Raw genomic sequence first — 25,264 nt, 5'->3', positions numbered from 1 at the left:
CCGCCTCAGTGTGCAACACACGGCTGAATTTATTTTTTTGAAATTTTCACAGGCGGTAGAGTTTAGGCCCCCGGTGAATATAGGGTACTATATTTCTTGATATCCGAAGGGGGGGCGGACCCTCCCCCTTACCACAATTTTCAAAAACGCCAGATCTCGGAGAGGGATGCACCGTTAAAAGCAAACTTTTTTTTCATCCTACCTTATGGTACCCAAAAAACACAAAATTGGTATAAAATTTTGGGGTCAAATAACATAGGGGGACGCCCCACCCGAACGGACATGTGTACCGAATGGGACAATATGGGTATCAAATGAAAGGTATTTAAGAGTAGAGTACAAATTTGGTATAAAAATTTCACTCTTAATTTTCAGGGAGTCTCCTACCCCAAAAAAGCCCCAAGAGGGCACTTTCACTGTTTCGGGCAATATGGGTATCAAATGAAAGGTATTTAAGAGTAGAGTATGAACTTGGCATTAAAGTGTAACCCTAAGTGTAGGGAGATCCCTCGCCCCCGAAAACACCACCTAACAGGACAGCTAACCGCTTTGGGCAATATGGGTATCAAAGATATTCAAAAGTGGAATACAAATCTGACACACAAAAATGTATTCTTGGTGTCTGAGGGCCCTCTCCACCCTCCAATACCCCCCCGCAGGACAAATTTTTCTGATTGGGATATCAAATGAAAGCTATTTAAACGTAGAGTCTAATGCTGATATAAAAATATATTCCTTGGTGTCTGAGGCGCCTCCTCACCCCCCAAAACCCCTCAACAGGATATATTTGGTCCAAGGTGTGTACGTTGCCTCCCCAACCCTAAAACCCCCCAAAACCGGCGTAAATGTCCAACGACCCAAAATGGGAATCGAATGAAAGGTCTTTGGGAGTTGACTATGAATCTGGCATACACATTAAGGAAAGACCAGCCCACCCACTAAATACCCTTCGATCGGCATAATATGTCAATTAAAAGAAAGGTTTCGTATAAGGATTCAAGTATCTGGGTCACGTCCTACCGTTCCGCAGGATAAGTAAATCGCGACAATAAAAAACTCAAATAAATTGTCGTTTGTTTCCTAGCGTCGGGGGGACCGACCGTCTCCTTTCAATAAATACAAAGCTAAACTGTTATGTTCGATGACCGAGAATTTATTGTACTCAAATGAAAGGACGTCTCAGAGGGCAATTCCCCTCCCCCTATCCTACCCAAAAAGGAATTTGAAAATAATATATGAAGGCTAATCATGATAGAATTGAACAGAAATTAAAGGTCTTTGGAAGTAGAGTACAATGTTTATCCTCAAATTGGGATGGACGCTGGAGGACCTGTTGATCTTTAAGAATGTGGCATCCCAAGTGGTCGCTTTGAAATATGATTTTGAAAACTAAAAAACTAAATAGTGTGAATCTGAACGAGACCCGTAGTCCTGAATATTTTGATAGCCACCTTCAAAATGCTTGACATTATGGGGCTCCAACAAAATCGTGTTCTCTAGCACGATGCTGATATTACTTCAGGGTCCGCCTCTAAACTCCCGCCTATGGTGATAAATAATAGGTATTTGATAGTAGAAAACGAATTTGATATGCAATTTTTAAGGCCAAATGTTTGGCCCATCCCATAAACTCCCCTTAAACCAACCGCAATTGGGGCTTTAATAAAAGAAATTAGAAATTAGAGCACGATGCTGATATTTTTTCAGGGCTGCATACCCCTTAAACTGGACATAATTGTGGTTTATTGCAAAAAGAGGCTCAAATCTGTATCTGTTTCATGGCCAAGTGTTTCAGAGACGTCTCACCTCATAACCTAAACCACACTTATATACCGACTATAGGAATATGTAGCTCCAAAGTGGTTTTTGGGAGTGGAATATGAATCGGATATCCACTTTCGGGGCAAAGAGTTTGGCTACTCCTGTCCACCACTAAATCCAAGAGAATAAACTAGATCTAACATCCAAACTTTAATCATATTTTCAAAAACGCCAGATCTTGGGGATGTGGCGATTTAAGCGAAACTTAGTTTGTTTATAATAACTTAAATGTAGAAATTTGGTATACTTATAAAAGGTGGGATATCTAGAGGGCCGCCTCACCTCCAAAACTCGCCAAATGGAACCTTCTGAAACATAGTCATCTAAAGTGTAGTTAAAAACCAAATCGTCACTTGTCTTACCACGCCAATGTCTGCCATTTTACCCATGCACACTGTTTTTAATTAACAATGAAATATCTTTCCCCATAAAATTCAATTTTTATACTAAAAATAAATATATTTTTTTGTTCTTTCTTTTTAGGTATGTATTCCATGGCAAAGTGAAAAACAGCACTTTATGCCAAATTGTATGTGCGGCCGGAGCGGCCATTAAATGCACTTAATGCACATAATGGTGGTAATCCATGCAAAAGCATACTCAATGCACTTAACACCTAGCGCACGGCCAGCCAATGGTAAATAGATGGAAAAAACAAAATCAACGAAGGGGGAGATTTTCCGCCTCCATTTATTGTTAAATTCTTGTATCGATGGGTTTGGCATGCAAAGTTCGTTAGCCCAGTTTACCTGGGTTGAATCACTTAGTCCCGCCCGCCCCACGTAAGCATATTTTTATTCAATAAATTTGTATAACCACTTTAGTGATGGCGAGGATAAGCTTCGCGTTTTCCCCTTTTAACTTTAATTAAAAGTAACCACATACATTTTTTATTGGTCCTTTGCAAAACTAGCTACCATTTTTTATGCCAATGGTTTAAATTGTTTTTAATTTCACCGTTTATTTGTTGACTTGGCGCATTAAATTAATTTATTTAAATCGTTTCTAAAAGCGTAAATTGTCACTACAGCCAAACTGTTATTTGGTGTTGCAACTTAATTCTATTTAGTCATGTTTGGTCTTTTTAGTTTCTCTAATTAAAGTTTCTGCGCACTACCATTAAAGGAAGATTCAGATTGAAACTTTTTTCATGTCATTGTGTAGACTTGATGCAGTGATGGGTGGTACCAAAATGGTGCTAAAAGGAATTTAGAGGTGTTTGGCAAATGTGTCCAAATTGGGGGTGTTTTGGGGGTGGGTGGCTACCCAGATGCTTGGTCCAGAAAATGGATATCAGATTTGTTTTCTACTCTTGAAGATCTTTCACTTGAACCCCATATTGCTATGGTCGGTAAATATGTCTGATTTGGAAGTTGCATTGGGGGTGGACCTCAAACACTTTGTCCCGATAGGGGATGTCATTTCAGTGCTCTAAAACAAAATACCTTTCATTTGAGCCCCATACTGTCATGGTTGGTAAATCTATCTGTTTTAGGGGGAGGTGCGTCCGTCCTTCCTAAAACAGATAGATTTACCAACCATGGCAGTATGGGGCTCAAATGAAAGGTATTTTGTTTTAGAGCACAGTGTTTGAGGTGCCGCCCCACCCCCAATGCAACTTCCAAATCAGACAAATTTACCGACCATAGCAATATGGGGTCCAAATGAAAGGTCTACAAGAGTAGAAAATAGTTGACTTCACAATTGGATGCACAAAATTCAAACTTTCCCATGTCCTACTCTATATCATGATATCCACAATACGTTTAATGGTTTTGAGTAGAAAGGACTTAAGATCTGTAGGTCTTTGGTGTCGCATAACATGTCTTGCCGAGCTTGGGTATAAATACCAAGCTTGCCACCTACCAGGTTTTCGGAGTATACGCAAGTCTTAGGCACGCTGTTGAAATAGTTGCCAGATGAGACTTTAGATAGTCCGCTTCTTTTGTAGCAACGCCAGAAATATTCCATCAGATCCGGTTGACTTAAATGGTTTGAAGTTCCTCCAGGCTTCGTTGATCATAAGTTTCGTTATGATAAGCCTTCGACCAACCTCATTATTTCAAGATTCCTTTTTTTCCGTGAGTCCTTGAGGAAAATGCGTTTTCATGCAAAGCCTGAATAAGTCCTCCGTTGTCTCTGCTCTCACTCCTATGACGTCTACTAACGTTTCAGTTCGGAAAAGGGGGTTTGAGAGAAACCTTTTCATCTTGGCGGCGTCGTTAACACAGGTTTCCTATCGTCGCCTCGATTACACCGCGATGGTATGAGCTGCTTCCATCCTTAATTCATTTTCCCATCGTCTTTAGTCTCATGGCCGCAGTGGCTGCCTCACATTTCATCTGTATGTTTATGGTTCTGATATCTAGAATAGTCTACTGTGCCCTAGTGGGCTTGGTCTTCATCGCTCCGCCTATGCCAAGACAACATGTTCTCTGAGCCTGTTGTATGGTCCTTATGTTGCACTTTTCTCCATAGTAAGTAAGTATTGGTGTAATCACACTCCTGTAGAGCCAATGGCCTACCTTCGGATTCAGGCGCCATTTCGTGCTTACCGCCCGTCTACATAGTGCCCAATATCGTTTTCATCAAATCTACGGCCCGTATACATAGTGCCCAACATCGTTTTCACCAAAATCCACAATATGTCCTCCGTTGTCACTGCTCTCACTTCAATGTCGTCTTGGGCTGATTTCGTTTTTCGAAGACGGCAACTATCTTCGAAAGATTACACTAGTGCAGTCGTAATCCTGTTGACATTGCCGTCAATGTCTTCTAGGCTTGCAAATGCAAATTTGCCCATGAACTTTCCATTATGGAACAGGGGCAAACTTCTCACATCACATCACATCAATGAGTGCTTAAAGAGTTTTTAAGCTCAATGATAAGAAGGCTCGTTTTTATAGCCGAGCCCAAATGGCTTGCCACAGCGGGACATCTCTTTGGGAGAAGTTTTTATATGACATGGTACCTCACAAATTTCGCCAGCATTCGAAGGGGATAACCATTGCTGATAATTGGATATCAGATTCCTTTTTATATCCACCAACTAAGGGTGGAGCTAAATTCATTTTCTCGTTCTGTTTGCAATACATCGCAATCTTCATTTCCGACCCTAAAAAAATATATTTTCTTGGTCCTCGTAAAAAAAAGACGATAAAGCTATGTATGTCCGTCTGTCTGTACGTCCGTCCGTCTGTCTGTTCGTCTGTCTGCTTGTCTGTCCATCTGTCTGTCTGTCCGCCTGTCTGCCCATCTGTCTGTCCGTCTGTTTGTCTGTCTGCCCGTCTGTCTGTCCTTTGATATCTTCAGATATCAAAGAATAATAATTCTCAGCTTCAGCAAAAGACCATTCTACGTCATCTGTGAAAGTTTCAAGGAAATCCCAGAGGCTTGTTCCGAGATTGGGTATTAATTTCGTGTTCTTCTTCCAAAAACTTTTTATTCGAACCCCATATTGGAGTGATCGGTAAATATGTCCGTTTTGGGAGGGTGTTTTGCAGTTGCAGCACCCGCCAAACACTTGGCCCCAGATTTGGATATCAGATTATTTTCTTAGTAAAATATTTAACAATTTTATTTTCCTAGAAAACCGAGAATACTATACATTTTTTTGGAAAAAAAAGAAAAATCTGTTAATTTGGTACCAATTGCTAACGTTTGGTACTAAGAGTCCCTTTTTCCCTTTTACCATCTCCATAGTCTAAGTACCATCACCATAACCGAATTCTCATCTCTGATTTTGAAGTACATAATGCGGCAAAAGTTTAAGTTTTTGTTGTTTTAATGGCGAAGAAGAGTTTTCGCTTTCAAGGATGTCCGTTACGTCTGTTCGTTTTTCCTATCGTTTGTTGTGTTTTGTAATCAAACAAATCTCATTAATTGCGGCGGACTTGAGCCGGAAATAAACAAACCAACAGTTAATTACCGAGAGTGGGAGATGGCAATTTGTGTAAAGTTTTTTTTCGTATTTCTAAGTATAAGGGAAGAAGGAAGCATTAAACTTTTTCTTTGTTATAAAAATAGCCTCAAAATCTGTAAAAGCAAAACAAAAACAAAAAAAAAAACACATACACACAAAACTTTAGTTGTCAAGATAAATGGAAACTTGATATTTGTTATTGTTGTAACTAAATGATGTATGCGAAAGTCCAAAAACAAGCACACACACACACACAAGCAAACAAGACCAATGTTTTTAAGATTATTATGGCTTTCTGTTTACATTGTAGCCCATCAAATTATCGATGGTAATTTAAAGGACATTTCTTTATTTTATAGGGGGAGGGAGAGAAGTTTATGTATAAAATTTAATACAATTTAGTTCTTAGATTTAAATCAAGATAGATGAAGAAAAATTAGTTCTTTGAAACCGCGATAGAAATCCTTAAAGCCACATTCTGTAACCCACCTATCATGAAGTCTCAATTTTTTTGTTGCTCTGTTGATTTTTAATTTTACAAAACAACACCATAGATGTGCCCTTCACTATCTTTCGTCTGTACAGGCAAATAGTAAGACAAGCTATTTAAAATCTAAAAAAAAATTAAGTTATTTTTACTCCGAAATCAAAATAGACAGAAATGGCATTGTTAAAAATATCTCATCCTAAATGCCATTGCAAGAAGAAAATAAGTGGTACATTGTGGCGTATACGTTATGTGTTTAACCAAATGGCAAACATCATACGTCACAATGTACGCACGATAATTGAACATTGGCTGCAGTGCAGTTTGTATAGAAAAATTCCAAAAAAAATTCGGGCGATGCCATCTATATAATATCCTACACTAAAGGTTTGAATTGGCAGTATGACTATACAGGGTGGCTGAAACGAAGTCCTACTAATTCAAATGAACAAATAAACCGGTATTTCGCCCGTTTCCCTCCAATGGCTTTCTTCAGTACATCCATACTGGCATATTTTTATACCCACCACCATATTCATTCCGTTTGTAACACCTCAAAATAAAGATCTGCTATCCCACAAAGTATTTATAATCTCGATGGTCTTAACATTCTAAGTCGATTTACCCATGTCCGGCCGTTCGTCCGTCTTTTAGAAGCTGCAAATATTAACAGATTGTGCTGAATTTTGCAGGATCCATGGTGGTGGGTTCCCAAGATTCGGCCCGGTCAAAATTAGCATGCTTTTACTAGTAACTACGAGTACGAAATAAAGTGCATGAATATGATTTTTCTTATACATTCTTGGTTAACACGAGCTTTATGTGACGGTGGTGAACTTCTTGGTACGTACGAAATGTTTGCGTGGCCGCAGCTTCAAAGCAGCTTCAGCCATCGACGATCACAACTGTCCATTTTTTTCCACTTAAGAACGAAAATTACTTTGGATGGGCATTTGTAGGCTCAAATTCTGATACGTGCGCTCTGTTATGTAGACACGGTCATTTTGGAAAGACATCTCTTGCCCTTTACAAATGGTAAAAGTTTGGTGGTTTAAACTGCTTGTCATGCAATGGGTGTGTACCGTAGTTGTCACACCTATTATGCTATATGGTATTGTGGTCTGGTGGACAGCGCTTTTAAAGTCCACCTACAGTTAAATAGTCAGCAATGATGAAATGAATTTAATACCTAATGACTCTGGATATTGTGGCTGTGAGGTCAAGGGAGCTTCTCTTTGGTAATGTGGCGGCTTCGGACACTGTGTTATCATTGATAAAATGGCCGATGTGTGATTACACATTATCCGAACCGATTTTTGATAAAAAAAAACTACTGTACCACTATTCCTGATAGAACCGCTTGGAACTACAATATCGCTGGTAAAATACAGGGTGCGCCAGAGGAACTTACTAATTTGGAAGGTCAATAAAAAAAGAAAATTAATTCAGTTATTGTTTTAATTATTTTTTATTTGAGTAAATAATATTCCATTTTTTTTTACATATAGTCTTGAAAATGCCATCGGGCGACCCCCACTGCGCTTACACTGATTAAGCCGATTTTTGAAATTTCTGTCCAATACTTGTAGCACATCAATCGGTGTGTTGGAAATGGCATCGCGTATGTTATTCTTGAGGTGTGCCATGGTCTGTGGTCTATTGACTACAAATAACCCATAAAAAAAATCGCACGTACTCAAATCTAGAGCGCGTACCGGCCATTGGGGATCGGGTCAGGGAAATGTAGTCGCAACAAATTCATTGAGTCTCGTGCTGTGTGTCCATCTTTCTGAAACCACACGTTTCTAACGTTCATTTCTGCGAGGCTTGAAAGAGAAATTTCCTCGATCATGTTCCTGTAACGAGCTGAATTGAAGGTAACTGCGCGTTTGTTCTCTTTAAAAAACTAGGGACCAAATATTCCCCCATACCGACACTCGATACGAATATCTATATCCCAATCGATCTCCACTTTGTTAAAAAAATCACAAACGTATAAACGGTATAGAAAGACTACACAGACAGACGGACATCACTAAGCCGAATCAGGAAGAGTTCCTGAGTCGAACAGTACATTTAATATGAGCCACAGTAATGGCGCATGGTACACTTCATTTTGACGCCGATATGAACTTTGTTCAAAAATTGAAAGCTAGTACCGGAAATCCTTAACGCGATTCCCCAGAAATTACTTCATGCATCCAATTTTGGACGTTGTGTAAGCACTGGTTATAGTTAACTGAACGCCATAATATTTCGTATTTTGCTTAATGGAATTTAAAAGGAAAAAATCAGGGTATGCAATTTACTACCTTGGAAAGAAAATCCTTTTGGCATGAATCTGCCTAACTGTCATATATAAAAAATTTAATTTAAAAAATATATCCACTGCTTTAAAAATGAAAATCAAATATCAAACTTACCTCAACGAAATCAGATTCCCCTGTAAAACAAAAAACAGAAAAATACACTTTTCCATTAGCCATATCTTATAATCTTATCTTAATGTATAGCTATTAAAAAGAATAAATTTCCTTTCTTCAAAAATGATCTAAAAACTGTTGCTGTTGATGTGTATGGCATGCGAAACATGCAAAACCACAACCATTAAAAGCCAGTTTGACTTTAGCAAGGACAGCGACGAGTAGTTTGAAAACCCAACCCAACATATCCTGTTAACTCCTTCACTGGAAACTATTAATAAAGCTTCACTACCTCATGTAACCGCATTTCAATAAAACACAGAGAATAAACCGTAGCTATCGTAGCCCACCATAACTAAGCAACATATTTCATGGAAACTTGAAAAGTTGAAAGACGAAAAACCTAAGGTTTTTCATTTAAATATCCCTAACCACCATAGACCACATGGCATGTGCGGTTCGGTTCGGTTTAAATGTTTACGAGCCCTAACTTATATGCGTTACATCCTTGGGCAACATTTAAATTATTTACAGAACTGTACCATGAAGTAGTTGTGCTGTATCCTTTCTTTGACTATGGACTATGCTAAGGCAAACAAATGGTAGAGCTAAAGTAGAAAGAAAAGAAAAACAAAGGTAAACATGTTTTATGTGGGTTTACATTATCCACTGCAGTAAATAAAAACTATTAGCGTTGCAATACTTTAGTTGCAACTTTGAATACGAGGTTTTTTTCCTTAGAAATGGAAAAAACTTATCCTAAGACGTAGAAATGAATTGCAAAAATGAATACACCAAACAGGACAGTGTTTAATTTTCGGTTTTGTCTTTACTGCCTTAAGTTTTTTAATTTCCTTTTATTCGCCCAACTTCATTTGTAGTGGAAGTAAACAATTGAAGGGCTAGTTAGTTTTCAGAGTTATAGCCGTAGTTGAACAAACTCCAATGTTTCTCAAGTAAATACAATTGCAAGCAAAACCAAGTAAACACATCTCACAGTGGTCTAGAATCTGAATTTATAGGTGTAAACTACAAACCTTAGAGACAGAGGCATCCTTAATTATGTTTCAAGCCGTTGTATTCCAAAAACCATCTTTAGACTTTTTATTGAGTTAAACTTTAGTTGAAAAGCTTTCATTGATATTCGAGAAGCCTCCATGTGTAAATTTGCCCATTAAGGAGCAGGGGAAAACATGTCACATATCAATGAGTGATGACCGATTTCAAGTTTTAAGCTAAACGATAAGCGTCCTCCTGTTTATAGCCGCAGTGCGACATCTCTTTGGGAAGAAGTTGGTTGCCATATCAAATGGTACAGTACTTCACAAATATCGCCAGCATTAGAATGGAGTAACCAACGATGAAAATTTTTGTCTGATGTTTTCGCCAGGACTGTAATCTAGGCGTTCAGCGTTGTAAACGGACATGCTAACCACTGTGCAGAGGTTAGCATGTCCGTGAATATTTCGAGGTGTTACAGATGAAACTACAAAATTAGTATACCCTCATCCTATGGTGGAGGGTACACAAATTTTGATTGGTTATCCCCTCCTAATGCTGGCGACATTTGTGAGGTCCTGCACCATTTGGTATGACAAATACAAATTTTGCCCACGAATATTCCAATAAGGAACGGGGGCAAACTTCTCACATATCAATGAGTGCAGTCCGATTCAGGTTTTAAGCTCAATAATAAGGGACCTCCGGCGTGCCGCGGTGCGACACCTCTTATGAGGAGAAGTTTTTACATGGCATAGTACCTCACAAATGTCGCCAGCATTAGGAGGGGAAAACAACCGCTGAAAGTTTTTTCTGATGGTCTTGGCAGGATGCGAACCCATGCGTTCAGCGTCATATCTTTTATCTTTGTTTGCCGTAAATGAGATACCGGCCAAAGAATTTGACAAATGCGAAGCATGGAGGAGGGTACATATGATTCGGCCCGGCTGATTCGGCACGCTTTTACTTGTTTGATAATGTTCTTACCAGGATTCGAACCCAGGCGTTCAGCGTCATAAACGGACATTTTACCCTCTGCGCTACGGTGGCGTCTGCCCGTCAGTTGTTATCACACTACAGTCATTAAAAATTGAGATATTGAATTGAAAATTTGCACAGACTCGTATTTCTTCTATACACAGGTTAAGTTCTTGAATGGGTGACCCATCGGACCATATTTGGATATAGTTGTCATATAGATCGATCTGGAGATTTTGGGGTCTTAAGCCTACAACAGATGCATTTATTACCCGATTTCGCTGAAATTTGGCATAGTGAATTTAATTGGTCCCGCCGATATTCGAATCAAAAATGGTCCATATTGGAACATATTTGAATATAGCAGCCATATAGACCGATCTGCCGATTTGGGGTCTTAGGCCTAAAACAGGCGCATGTATTACCCGACTTCGCTGAAGTTTGGATCAGAAGTGAGTTGTACCAAGACTCCCAATATCTGTTCCGAATATAGTTCACATACAGCTGTCAATCTTCAGCTTTAGGGCCCCAAGACCATTTAAGGCGCATTTATTCTCCGATTTTGCTGAAATTACAAACAGTGAGTTGCACTAGGGGCCTCAACATCCGACCCGAATACGGTGTATATCGGACCATATTAACATATATATGCCATATAGACCGATCTGCCGATTTGGGGTCTTAGGACTATAACAGGCGCATTTATTACCTGACTTCACTGAAGTTTGGATCAGCGACTTGTACCAAGACTCCCAACATCTGTCTCGAATATGGTCAACATAGGGCTACGTTTAGATATAGCAGCCATAGAAACCCAACTTCAGCTTTAGAGCATAAAGACCATAAAAAGGCGTATTCATTCTCCGATTTTGCTCAAAATTGAAACAGTGAGCTGCTTTAAGACTCCGACATCCGACCCAAATATTTAGAGTTCGCTGGAATTTGGAACTGTAATTCGACAGTCGCACTGCGGCATCTCTTTGGAGAGAAGATTAACATGGCATGGTTATGTTAGTAAGAGTGGCAGTACTTTACAGACCTTAAATCCATGGTGATACCGCAGTAGCGACAAACCAAGGCTTCTGGCGGGAATTGAACCCACGATCCCAGCACTGGTAGTCCTAGCACGCAACCAACTCGGCTACTGGGATGCCATTTACATGATATAGTACCTCACAAATGTTGCCAGCATTAGGAGGCGAAAACCACCGCTGAAATTTTTTTTGATGGTCTCGCCAGGATTCGAACCCAGGCTTTCAGCGTCGCAGGCGGACATGTCAACCTCTGCGCTACGGTGGCCTCCTTTGCAATAATTCATTGAGACTTTTCTTAGGCAGAAACCATGGTAGTAAGCAGCGCCAGATTTCAACATCCCCATATTCACAGGCTACAAAGTTAGTTGTCCCTCAATCATGAAGTTTGAAACCAATTTTGATCATGTTGAAAAGCAATCTTTGTTAGACGATTCGATGAGTTCAGCTCGACCAAGAGTTTACCTCGACCTTGTTGCATCAAAATTTGGCTCGCATGAAGAAACTTACAATGTGGTACTGCGTGGAAGCTGGACGTTAAAAAGTTGAGAACTCAACAGATGAACATGTTATACTCCATTCAACTGATCCAAGTGCTCAATAAAAGAACGCCCAGTACCGATGATATAGAGACTCAATTGTAAGTCCAATGGGTAGTTAAATACCTCAAAGCGTCACTGCACTAACCCTTGACACGACCAGAAGAATTGAAAATGTAGTGAAGGCAAGATTACCGCACACATGGCAACCCTGAAGTCAATAGCAAAGTTGAAGTCCTGAAATTAAACATCAAGCTGATAACTTTGGTACAGGCTGCATAGACAAAGTAGGAAATCTGATAATAGATACAGATTGTCTGCTTAGGAAAAGAAGATTTTTCGCAACTGCTAGTATCTCCAGTCCAAACCGACCTCCCTTTGAGATATATATCATTTACTAATCTTTGAATTTGACTTTCTACACCTCTGAGGCTTACAAATCTTCTCCGATTCACTTCTTCGTAGAATGTCTATTTCAATAAACCTTACAAGTCAACTTCATAGTTTGCATATCTTTAATGCATTCACCATTCTACTATTGGGTTGCCCAAAAAGTAATTGCGGATTTTTCATATAGTCGGCGTTGACAAATATTTTCACAGCTTGTGACTCTGTAACTGCATTCTTTCTTCTGTCAGTTATCAGCTGTTACTTTTAGCTTGCTTTAGAAAAAAAGTGTTATCTTTCTTTTAAAAAATCCGCAATTACTTTTTGGGCAACCCAGTACAATTCTAACACTTCACCTACCTTGGGATTATTCCGATTATCATGGATTACATTTGAAACTTATGCTCCAATTGCCCTTCTTTGTGCTAAAAATAAATTATAATTGAATAGCTCAAGGGTCACAAACAATACCAGCAAAGATCAAATAATTTTTTTTATCATTTTAAAAAAACTTCCTTCCCCAAATCAACCAACATAGAGGCAGCAGAACCCTGGAGGATATTTAGTTATTACCACAAAGAGGAAAAAAAAATTGTCAAATCGGTTTACTGTTAACCTTTGGCCAACCACCCAGTGTTCTCCCAGAAGGCTGGATTTACGACCAATGGTCATTGCCGACTCTAAACAAAGCCATTCAAACGAATGGAGAGCATACGAAATCCAATCAACAAAAAAGAAAATGTTAGCAAACTTTAAGACCTTAAATCGGCTCACCTACTATAAGGAAAAACTTTTAACCCCTCCCAGGAATAATTTATAATTGTTTTTTTGTTTTTGTTCCCTTTTTGGTCTTACCATTTTCAATTTCTGGTAGCGGATATTGTTAAAAGGTTTTGCATTTATGGTTTATTGTTGCATGGAAAACAAAAAACTTTTGCATACTAAGATTTTATTTCTTTTTTTTTGTATATGAAAACTTTGTTTCTTTTTCTATAGTTTTTGTTTTTTTATACCCTCCACCATAGGATGGGGGTATACTAATTTCGTCACTCTGTTTGTAACTACTCGAAATATGCGTATGAGACCTCATAAAGTTTATATATTCTTGATCGCCATGTCATTTTAAGTCGATCTAGCCATGTCCGTCTGTCTGTCCGTCCGTCTGTCCGTCCATCCGTCCGTCCGTCTGTCCGTCCATCCGTCCGTCTGTCCGTCCATCCGTCCGTCCATACGTCCGTCTGTCCGTCCGTCTGTCCGTCAGTCTGTCCGTCCGTCTGTCCGTCCATCCGTCCGTCCATCCGTCCGTCTGTCTGTCCATCCGTCCGTCTGTCCGTCCATCCGTCCGTCTGTCCGCCCATCCGTCCGTCTGTCCGTCCGTCTGTCCGCCATCCGTCCGTCTGTTCGTCCATCCGTCCGTCTGTCCGTCCATCCGTCCGTCTGTCCGTCCATCCGTCCGTCTGTCCATCCGTCCGTCTGTCCGTCCGTCTGTCCGTCCGTCTGTCTGTCGAAAGTACGCCAACTTTCAAAGGAGTAAAGCTAGCCGCTTGAAATTTTGCACAACTACTTTTTGTTAGTAAATGGGCCAAATCGGTCCATGTTTTGATATAGCTGCCATATAAACCGATTTTGGGTCTTGACTTCTTGAGCCTCTAAAGGGCGCAATTCTCATCCGATTTGACTGAAATTTTGCACGTGGTGTTTTGGTACCACTTCCAATAATTGTATGGTTCAATTCGGTCCATGTTTTGATATAGCTGCCTTATAAGCCGATCTTGGGTCTTGACTTCTTGAGCCTCTAGAGGGCGCAATTCTCACCAGATTTGACTGAAATTGTAGTTTGGTATCACTTTCAATAACTATGCTAAGTATTATTCAGATCGGTTCATAATCTGGTATAGCTGTCATATGAACTGATCTTGGATCTTGACTTCTTGAGCCCATAAAGGGCGCAATTCTCATCCGATTTGGCTGAAATTTTGCATGAGGTATTCTGTTATGACTTGCAATAACTGTGCTGAGTATGACGTAAATCGATACATAACCTGATATAGCTGTCTTTTAAACCGATCTGAGATCTTGACTTCTTGAGTCTCTAGAGGGCGCAATTCTTGTCCGATTTGACTGAAATTTTGCACTCAGTGTTTTGGTGTCACTTCCAACTACTGTGTTAAGTATGATACAATTCGGTTCATAACCTGATATTGCCGCCATATAAACCGATCTGGGATCTTGATTTCTTGAGCTTCTAGAGGGCGCAATTCTCATCCGATTTGGAAAAAATTTTGTACAACGGCTTCCCTCATGACCTTCAACAGACGTGTCTAATGTGGTCTGAATCGATCAATAGCATGATACAGCTCCCATATAAACCGATCTCCGAATTTAACTTCTTGAGCCCCTACAAGGCGCAATTCTTATCCGAATGATCAGAAATATTACACAATGACTTCTACAATATTCAGTATGCATTCATGGTCCGAATTGTTATGCTCCAATAGCATAACAATTCTTATTCAATATTCCATGTTTGTCTAAAAATAGATACCGCGCATAGAACTTACCCAGGCAAAGGTTATTACAAATGGCGCCCGAGCAGGGACCAAGTATGGCCCCACACAGTTCATAATTTGATATAGTTTCAATGGCATAGCAATTATTTTCCATTATCCTTTGTTTGTCTATAAAGCGGTATCGGCCAAAGAAGTTGACAAATGGGATCAATGGTGGAGGGTTTATAAGATTCGGCCCAGCCGATCCTAGCACGCTCTTACTTGTTTTTCTTTAGGTTTTAAGTAAAGGCTCTAACAAAAAGTTGTGTGGAAAGGCCAAGTAGCAAGAATAAGTGGACTCATGTGTAGCTTATTTGTAATGTTACTATACTGTTTTTGTTGTTGTTGTTGCTATTTGCCCTTGCATAGCTTTACTGTTATTCTGTTTGCTTGAGAAATACAAAGGCTTTGCTTGTTGGGCTCTTCCATAATCAAGAGTATAAATATTTGATATGCTAAAAAGCAAAGTAGCCTATTTCATGTTTTAGCTTATGATAGAAATCACAACATATTATATACCGTACACAAGAAAGCAGACTAGAGAGTGTGTGACAACTACAGAGGAATAAATCTTCTCCCTATGGCATTGAATATTTGCATAGATTTTGTTTGTATTGGGTTGCCCAAAAAGTAATTGCGGATTTTTTAAAAGAAAGTAAATGCATTTTTAATAAAACTTAGAATGAACTTTAATCAAATATACTTTTTTTACACTTTTTTTCTAAAGCAAGCTAACAGTAACAGCTGATAACTGACAGAGTCACAAGCCGTTGAAAAAATTTGTCAACGCCGACTATAGGAAAAATCCGCAATTACTTTTTGGGCAACCCAATACTATAAAAGCCTTAGCTAACCCATCTCCTTAACAACAACTAAATTCAACAATTCTCTGTAAAATCATTATCAGACAATTTCCTTGACCAAAAATATGAATAATGTGATTTCAACGCAACATGACTTCATCAAAAATAGCAGCTCATTTGCATAAGCGAAATATTTTCTTTTTTTTTTTTTTGGTATTTTGAATGTAGTCTCTGCCAGCTTTCAGTTTTCTTGAACACTTTTAATTGTATTACAATGAAAAATGTCAACCATTGTGAACTCATTAAAAATGTCTGTTAAATTTGAATTTATGACAACGCTCTTTTCGTCTTTCTCCTCCGCCATAATGTGGCCCTGCAACTAAAGACAGTCGCCATAAGGTTGATAATGGCAATGTCTCCGACAACAATGTCGACAGCGACTAATTCGTGCCAAATCTTTTCTTCATTTTTGTTTTTTTTTTTTTTTTCTTTTTGGAGGCAAGGCAAGTTTACTTGAACTGCTATGTAGCACATGTACTTGCAACATCATTTACTATGATAAAAAACAGCACCGTTAATGGCTGTAAAAAGCGAAATTGAAAAAAAGCTTAGACTTAATTACAATGTAAAAGGAGAAATGACCATGATGACAAGAAATGAAATGAAAAGGGATGAGATGGTTTAAAAGACGGTCAATTTTGCATTTTCAATCAAACGCAAAGTTTATGTACCCATTCATTACTCACTATTTGCTGAAGGGTTTAGTGACTGTATGAAAATTTTCTATATCGTGATTTTATAAGGATTAATTTTACTATTTTATTATACCCTCAACCATGGGATGGGGGTATATTGATTTCGTCATTCTGTTTGTAACTCCTCGAAATATGCGTCTAAGACCTCATAAAGTCTATATATTCTTGATTGACATGATATTTTAAGTCGATCTGTCCGTCCGTCTGTCCGTCCATCTGTCCATCCGTCTGTCCGTCCGTCTGTCCGTCCGTCTGTCCGTCCGTCTGTCCGTCCGTCTGTCCGTCCGTCTGTCTGTACGTCCGTCTGTCTGTCGAATGCAAGCTGTCCTTCAAAGGAGTAAAGCTAGCCACTTGGAATTTTGCACAAATACTTCCTATCAGTGTAGGTCGGTTGGGATTGTAAATGAGCCATAACGGTCCATGTTTTGATATAGCTGCCATTTAAACCAAACTTGAATCTAGACTTCTTGTGCCTCTAGAGGGCGCAATTCTTATCTGATTTGGATGAATTTGACATGACATGTTTCGTTATGACTTCCAAGAACTGTGCTAAGTATGGTAGAAATCAGTCCATAACCTGATATAGCTGTCATACAACCCCATATGGGGTCTTGACTTCTTGAGCCGCTAGAGGGCGCAATTCCTATCCGATTTGACTGAAATTTTGCACGTAGTGTTTTGGTATCACTTCCAACCACTGGGCTAAGTATGATTCAAATCGGTTCATAACCTGGTATAGCTGTCCTATAAACCGATCTTGGATCTTGACTTCTTGTTTTATTTTATTTTGTTTTTTTCTTATATACCCACCACCATAGGCTGGGGGTATACTGATCTAGTCATATCATTTGTAACACTTCGAAATATTCGTCTAAGACAACTCGCCTCGACACTCTGAGTCGATCTACTCATGTCCGTTCGTCCGTCTGTAAAAATCGCGACAGCGGTCGAACGCGTAAAGTTAGCCGCTTGAAATTTTGCACAGATACTTAATATTGGTGGTGGTAGCCCAGCAAGGCAAGTTATGCGACATCCAAGGGCGACGGACCCATAAGCCTTATGTCCTTTCTACTCAAAACCATGGAACGTATTGTGGACACCATGATTAAGAGAAGGACATCCAGTGAACTGCTAAAATGCAAACAGCATTCCTATGTTTGTTTGTTTGTTTGTTTGTTTATTGAGTGTAACACCAGCACAACAAGATTATATCTTATATGTTAATCTGCTGATTCGCAATAGAGTATATAAAATAATGATTATTCTTTTTAAAAGGATATTAACTAATCTTAACATTTTAAATTATAGTAGTAAATATTAAGGACATTTAAAGAAAAATAATTCGTAGTTCATTTAAAAAATTTAAATAGCTCATTTTTGAATGAAGTTGCATTGCTTATGCTCTGTATGTTGGGAGGTAGGTTGTTCCAGAGACGCGTACTATTTACAATGTACTGTCGTTCAGAGGTTTGTGTGGCAAATCGTGGTTGAATGAGTTTTAGGCCACGGTTGGATCTGGCGAATTTCAGATGTTTGTGTAGGTATTCAGGTTCTTTTGTGTAGATTACCTTGTGCAGAAGAAGTAGACATCTGACATTCAGTAAGTTTGAAAAAGTTAAGTTAAATATTTGGTATGTAAATTGTGATATACGAGCTTGTCGACTTTTGTTAAACACATATCTTGCAATATCATTGTAAGCAACATTAAGCTTTCTACTGGTGTCTGCATCACAATTCGCAAATATCTCGCATCCATATAACAGTGTGGGAATTAAATAACTTTTTGCAAGTAACATTCGGATGTGAAAAGGAGTTGACAAGCGAACAGTCCATAAATTTCGCAGCATCCCACGTACTTTGCCAACTGTTGCATTAATGTGATTTGTCCACGTTAGGGTTGAATTAAAAGTCAATCCTAAATTTGTGGCTACTTGTACAAGATTCACTACAGAGTTACCAATTTTCACAACGAGATCATCAGTTATTGTCACATTTCTTTTACTTATCAGAATCAGTTTGGTTTTGGATGGATTTAAACATAATGCATTATTAACAGCCCAACAATGTATTAAGTCTAAATCAATATTTATGTTAGACACACAGGTTTGGATATCTTTCAGTTTGCAGTATGTGTAAAGTTGGACATCGTCAGCATACATTTGGATTTTAGATGTTGCAGGCACATCAGGCAGATCATTTATATACATGGAAAATAAAAGAGGGCCAAGGATAGAACCTTGAGGTACTCCTTTAAGGACATTCAGAGAGTTAGACCAACTATTGTTATAAAAAACAGACTGCGATCTTTGCGTCAAATATGATGATATCAGCTTGCAAGACGTCTCGGAGAAATTAAATAATTTCATAAGTTTTAGGACAAGAATATTATGGTTTACAGTGTCAAAGGCCTTACTGTGATCCAAAAGAAGGAGAAAGGATATCATTCCGTTATCCATACTTTGACGAAGGTTTTCAATTACATCAATCAGAACAGTGGTACAACTTCTTTTCTTTCTAAATCCAGATTGCCAGTTAGATAACAAATTTTCAGATTTCAGAAAATGCTCAATTTGGTTAGCCATTATGCGTTCCAGTGCTTTAGACAGGTATGGTAAAATGGCGATGGGACGGTACTCATTTTTTGATTTGCGAATAGGTACAATTTTTGCATGTTTCCAATCAAGCGGAAAAGTGGATTTAGTTAGAACAGTGTTAAATATATATGTTAAATATGGCAGAATCATTGGCACAATTATTTTAATAAATCGTGGATTTATTTCATCAGTTCCGATCGCATTAGATTTAATGGACAGAATGCTGTGTAGAACCTCAGTTTCATTTACACAGCGAAAGGAAAAAGGATTTTCAACAGCTACCATGCACATATTTTCATATATATTTTCAGTAGGATAGACAGTGTTTATTGAAACAAAATTCTCATTTAGTTCATTTATGTTCATGTTGGGTTCCAGCTGAGTATTGCGTTTTTCTCCAACGCCAATTTTTCGTATCTCATTCCATTTAGAGCGACTATTAACAGCATTCTGAAATTTATTATGAAAATACAATGTCTTTGCCTCAGTTATACACTTTCCAACAGCTCTTCTAGCATTTTTAAAATGTTCATGTAGTTGTGAGGTTCTAAAACGTTTCCAACGTCTATATGAAAAGTTTCTTTCATCAATCAAAGTTTTTATTCGCTGGTTAAACCAAGGTGGTTGTGAATATTTAATTGTTATTGTTTTCTCTGGAACACATCGATTGTATATTGAACAGATATGATTTTGAACAAATGATATTTGTTCATCCACAGAGTCAAAATGATAAATTGAGTCCCACGGTACTTCATCAGTAAGGTGATTCAGTAAATTGTAGTTTATTTTCTTAAAATCGCGGTAGGTAATTCTGTTGTCTTGATAGGTCATGACGTAGTTATATGTTAGAAACAGTAGGTCATGTTTAGAAAAACCAGGTGCAGCAAGTTGGTCATAAAACAAAACATTTGCAACATTGTTAACAAAAAATATATCCAGAATGCTGGATGAATGACTCGTAAAATGGGTGGGCACAGAAGTGTTAGTTGGTACTAAGCCCAACAGCTCCATCGAACTGGAAAAATGAGATTCAGACAATATATTGCTATTAAAGTCACCAGCTATAGCTATATTGTTGTAAGAAAACGAGATTGTTTCGATACAAGATAGGAGCATGTCATATGGTATATTGTTGTGGGGCCTGTAAACACAGCCAATCAGCATCTTCTCATTTGAATAACAGTTTATTTCTAGAAATAGGTATTCAATGCTGTCACCTTGTGATGACATACATTTAACAGTCGCATGTAGTCCAGATTTCAAAAATATAGCAACACCGCCACCATGACTTTGCCTATCGGCTCTAAATATGTTATATCCTGGTAAGGTATATATATTATCGCATATATCCGGGCGAAACCAAGTTTCAGATACACATATGGCATCTATAGCAGAATTCACAAAAGTATCTCGAAATTCATCCATTTTATTGTTCAAACTTTGTGCATTTATATGAACAATTGTAAGCCCAGGCATTTGGTTCTTAAAAATCTTCAGCATCAATTTGAGATTATCTCTGGAACCGCAAGAAGTGTCACTTGACATATGTAATACGCATAAGCAATGCTAACAGTATGAATAGTTGACTTAAGTGCTGAGCTGTATTAAGGAAATTCGATTTAAATAGAGGCAAAACATATATATGATAACATAGAAAAAGGCATAGTAAAGCGAATATATAGTAACATACAATTAAAATTATTATATTAAATTTAATATGACACCAAAATATTTCAGGACTCAATATGAGCAACTGGTCTTTCAGGTGTTTCACGAAAGAGATTGGTAAGTTGCTCTATGTTTTCAACAAGCGTAGGGGAATCAGATCCAGGCCGTCTTACATAAACAAGGCCACGAAGCGAAAAAACAGACTCCAGATGTTTTTGTCGCTTAAGCTTCAGTGCATTTTGAAAAATTTTGTAATTATGGTTTGTCAGGTTCTCATTTATATAGAACGGTTTATTAGAGTCAAAACCTGCATGACTCAATACCAGGTTTGAATTAATTGATTTTCTAAACCTCGCAATATTTTTTAAGACAAAGTTTTTGTCAAATGGCGTTGCTAAATGAACCATAATTACAGAGTCTGAAGAGTTATTCTGGTTACGAACGTTGTCCAGACGGTACATAGCTCTAATCGTTGGGATCGCTATGTTAATTGTGTCACAAATATTTGCAAAAATTTGGTACAGGTTCTCCCCATTTTCGGAAGGTATGCCATTTATTCTCAGATCGCAAGCCACTTGGTTGTTTTCAAATTTTTGCTGATTTGCTTTCAGTAATTGAATTTGATTTTTCATTTCAGTCATTGTATTTTCCATACCATCAATTTTGTCCACGACTGTTGTTACTTTGTCAACCCTTTCATTGAGTTTCACATATTTTTCATTTAATTTAGATATCTCGCACTTGATGTCGGCCATACTCTTATCTATGACAGCTAAGAGACGCGACTCAGTTTCAGATAAAAGAGATTTTAAAAGCTCTGTTTGCTTCTCAAATCTCTTATCGATTAACATAAGCATTCGGTGTGGAGAGTCATAATTTGAAAGCCGCGGAGTTTTGTTGACACTTTCCTCACTTATGCTCATCCCCTCTCTCATTCGTTTTGGCGCCAACAACAGAGACTCTCCAGGAGAAATATTGTTGTTGGATGAAGATATTATTTTCACTGATGGCACTTCAGACATGATGAGTTAACTTTAATGTTTCTCAGGGTTAATTGTTGTTGTTGTTGTTTTAGTTCTTCACTTTTTTCTAGTTTAGCACTTTGATATGTGGTTTTGTTTTGTTTTGAATTTGTATTTGAAGCCTGTGTTGTATTCTTTTTTGTAAATAACACGACGGTGATTTGCCAAGCAAACAGTATGAACAAAAATTAAACTTTGTCAGTTAAAAAAACACTTTTAAACATTTGAAATAATTTATTTTTGAGGAGCGTTTTAAAAACACGTCTGTACGCAAAGAGAGTTCTGGTATGGGCCTGTGAAGGGAAGATCGATGGAGGCTGCCCTGCACGAGCTTGTGCATAAAATATTGGGTTGCCCAAAAAGTAATTGCGGATTTTTTAAAAGAAAGTAAATGCATTTTTAATAAAACTTAGAATGAACTTTAATCAAATATACTTTTTTTACATTTTTTTCTAAAGCAAGCTAAAAGTAACAGCGGATAACTGACACAAGAAAGAATGCAATTACAGAGTCACAAGCTGTGAAAAAATTTGTCAACGCCGACTATATGAAAAATCGTTACTTTTTGGGCAACCCAATAGAAGAATCCTTCGATGGCAAAACGTACACATGGGCGGTATGCACTGACATCGATGTGCGGACCGAAACACTGATCCAATCCTTAGACCAGTACCGGGTTGACCCGTTCCTTAGAGACTGGATAAACCATATGCTAAGAAACAGATGAATAAACCATGTGTAAATATTGCAAATTTTGCCCATGAACATTCCACTAAGGAACAGGGGCGCAAACTTCTCACATATCAATGAGTGCAGTCCGATTCAAGTTTAAGCTCAATGATAAGAGGCCTAATTTTTTTAATCCCCGAATCCGAACAGCGTGCCGTAGTGCGACATCTCTTTGGAGGGAAGTTTTACATGGCATAGTACCTCATAAATGTTGCCAGCATTAGATGAGGAAAACCACCGCTGAGAATTTTTTCTGACGGTCTCGACAGGATTCGAACCCAGGCGTTCAGCGTCGTAGGCGGACATGCTAACCACTGCGCTACAGTGGCTTCGGTGTGTGTCCCTGGCATAAATATAAGGGAGAAAGTGGCACAAGGCACACCACAGGGGGTCAATTTCATCGTCACCCCTATGGTTGATCACCATAAATGACCTCTTACGGATGCTGACTGAGGAGGGATTTGAACCCGTCTGCTATGCAGACGATGTTATAATACTTCTAAGGGATAAGGAACCGAATCAGCTATGCAGAAGGTCCGAAAGGGTCTTGCATATGGCATGTGACTGGGCTAGACTCAGAGGTCTCAATGTTAACCCAGAGAAGACTGAAATATGTCCGTTCACGAGAAAGACGAAGGAGGGCCAATTTAAGGCACCATGTTTTCTCAATAAGACGATTTCGATTTCTCATAAGGTCCGATACTTAGGTACTTACTTAAATACGTCTATTAACTACATTTGTTTTGAACATTGGAAACCGCTAAGTTTACCTAGGCAAAGGTAATTATAAATGGCGCCCGAGCAGGGACCAAGTATGGCCCCAATCAGTTCATAATTTGATATAGCTTCAATGGCCAAACAATTCTTATCCATTATCGTTTGTTTGTCTATAAACATATATCGGCCAAAGAACTTGACAAATGCGATCCACGGTGGATGATACTAAGATTCGGCCTGGCCAAATTATTTTATTTAATTTTTTAAGAATTTTTTGTTGACTTTATCCCCTTAACTTAACTTGCAAACGTTTAAACGTTAAGATTTCTTTAGATTGTTCACATAACATCGTTAAACCCAATTTTAGAAATGTCTGCTTTTGTTAATTGATATCCTGCTGTAGAGGAGATGTGTCCAGAAAACCTATAAAAAAAAACGTTTGCAAAAGTACAAAATGTCCAATTTTGAAATTTCCTTCTTCAACGTTCTATGTCGTTTCCAGTACTACTGCAAATGAAGATACGCAGAATTAAAATGCCAAAAAATGTTATTATGGCACACACGTACGCCACTCACTCACATGCCGTTGCTGAGCAACAAATTCAATTTTCTTTCGAAGCCCCACACGGCAATGGTATGACATGCAACTTGAGAGAATTCCATCACATGTCACACAAAGACTTGTGATAGTGCATTAGGAAAACTCGGAATTTTGGTTAAGCTAGTCGGTGAGATAAAAAGAAAAAACCAAGTAAAAAATGTGCTTGGTTCTGCCGGGTCGACCACGGATCCACGGATCGCAGGTGGCAAGATTTTTGAATATACTACAGAAGCTATAGCAAGTTAAGGGCTGATATGAACCTTATTTGTCATGGCTGTTAGATGTCAAGTTTAAAAGCAATTGCGCATTATAGAGGCTCAAAAAGTCTAATCGGGCGATTGGTTTACTTGGAAGCTACATGAAGAAATTATGCTATTTGTATCATACTTAGAGTGTAATTAAGTTTGTAATAATATTGGGTTGCCAAAAAAGTAATTGCGGATTTTTTAAAAGAAAGTAAATGCATTTTTAATAAAACTTAGAATGAACTTTAATCAAATATACTTTTTTTACACTTTTTTTCTAAAGAAAGCTAAAAGAAACAGTTGACTGACAGAAGAAAGAATGCAATTACAGAGTCACAAGCTGTGAAAAAATTTGTCAATGCCGACTATATGAAAAATCCGCAATTACTTTTTGGGCAACCCAATAGTTACAAGATTTCAGCGAAATAGGATAATAATTCCCCCTCCTAGAAGCTCAAGAAGTCGCATCGGAAGATCAGTTTACAAGACAGGAATATCATGAAAAGATTTAGGCTATACTTGGAACGATTGCTGAAAGCCATAACAAAAAATCTTGTTCAGAATTTGAGTCAAAAAGGATAAGCCGAGGCCGTCTAGCGTCCTAAGAAGTAAAATGGGTTAAAATGAAGCTATGAACCGATCATTTTTGGTTTATTTATTGGAAGTCATAACAACACATTAGGGAAAGAATTGCGTCCTCTAGAGGCTCAAGAAATGAAATCAGAAGTTTGATTTATATGACACCTATATACAAATATGGGCAGATTTGGCCCATTTACAATCCCAATCGACCTACACTGATAGGAAGACAGACTCTCGAAAGGACAGACATGAGTACATCGACTTAGAATGTCAAGACGATCATGATTATAAATACTTTGTTGGATCTCAGATCAATTTTTCCATTAGTCACAAACGGAATGCCGAAATTAGTGTACCCCCATCCCATGGTGGAGGATATGCCCCAACGCGTCTCCATCTTCCCCACATGCCC

General features: G+C 38.3%; 1 protein-coding gene and 1 long non-coding RNA gene across 3 annotated transcripts in view; one reads left to right on the top strand and one right to left on the bottom strand.

The window, feature by feature from the left end:
- LOC106094156 (low-density lipoprotein receptor-related protein 2) overlaps nt 1-25,264 on the top strand; it is a 795,641-nt gene that overhangs the window by 245,809 nt on the left and 524,568 nt on the right. The window lies entirely within an intron of this gene.
- LOC106093314 (uncharacterized) overlaps nt 1-25,264 on the bottom strand; it is a 294,983-nt gene that overhangs the window by 74,118 nt on the left and 195,601 nt on the right. The window contains exon 2 of the long non-coding RNA XR_009397969.1: nt 8,654-8,673. This is a non-coding gene — a long non-coding RNA (uncharacterized LOC106093314). The remainder of the gene's footprint in view (nt 1-8,653; nt 8,674-25,264) is intronic.

Source organism: Stomoxys calcitrans, chromosome 4, assembly GCF_963082655.1.
Source record: "Stomoxys calcitrans chromosome 4, idStoCalc2.1, whole genome shotgun sequence".
Lineage (NCBI taxonomy): Eukaryota > Metazoa > Arthropoda > Insecta > Diptera > Muscidae > Stomoxys > Stomoxys calcitrans.
The sequence above is the reverse complement of the archived record's forward strand: the minus strand, read 5'-3'. Positions and strand labels throughout refer to the sequence as shown.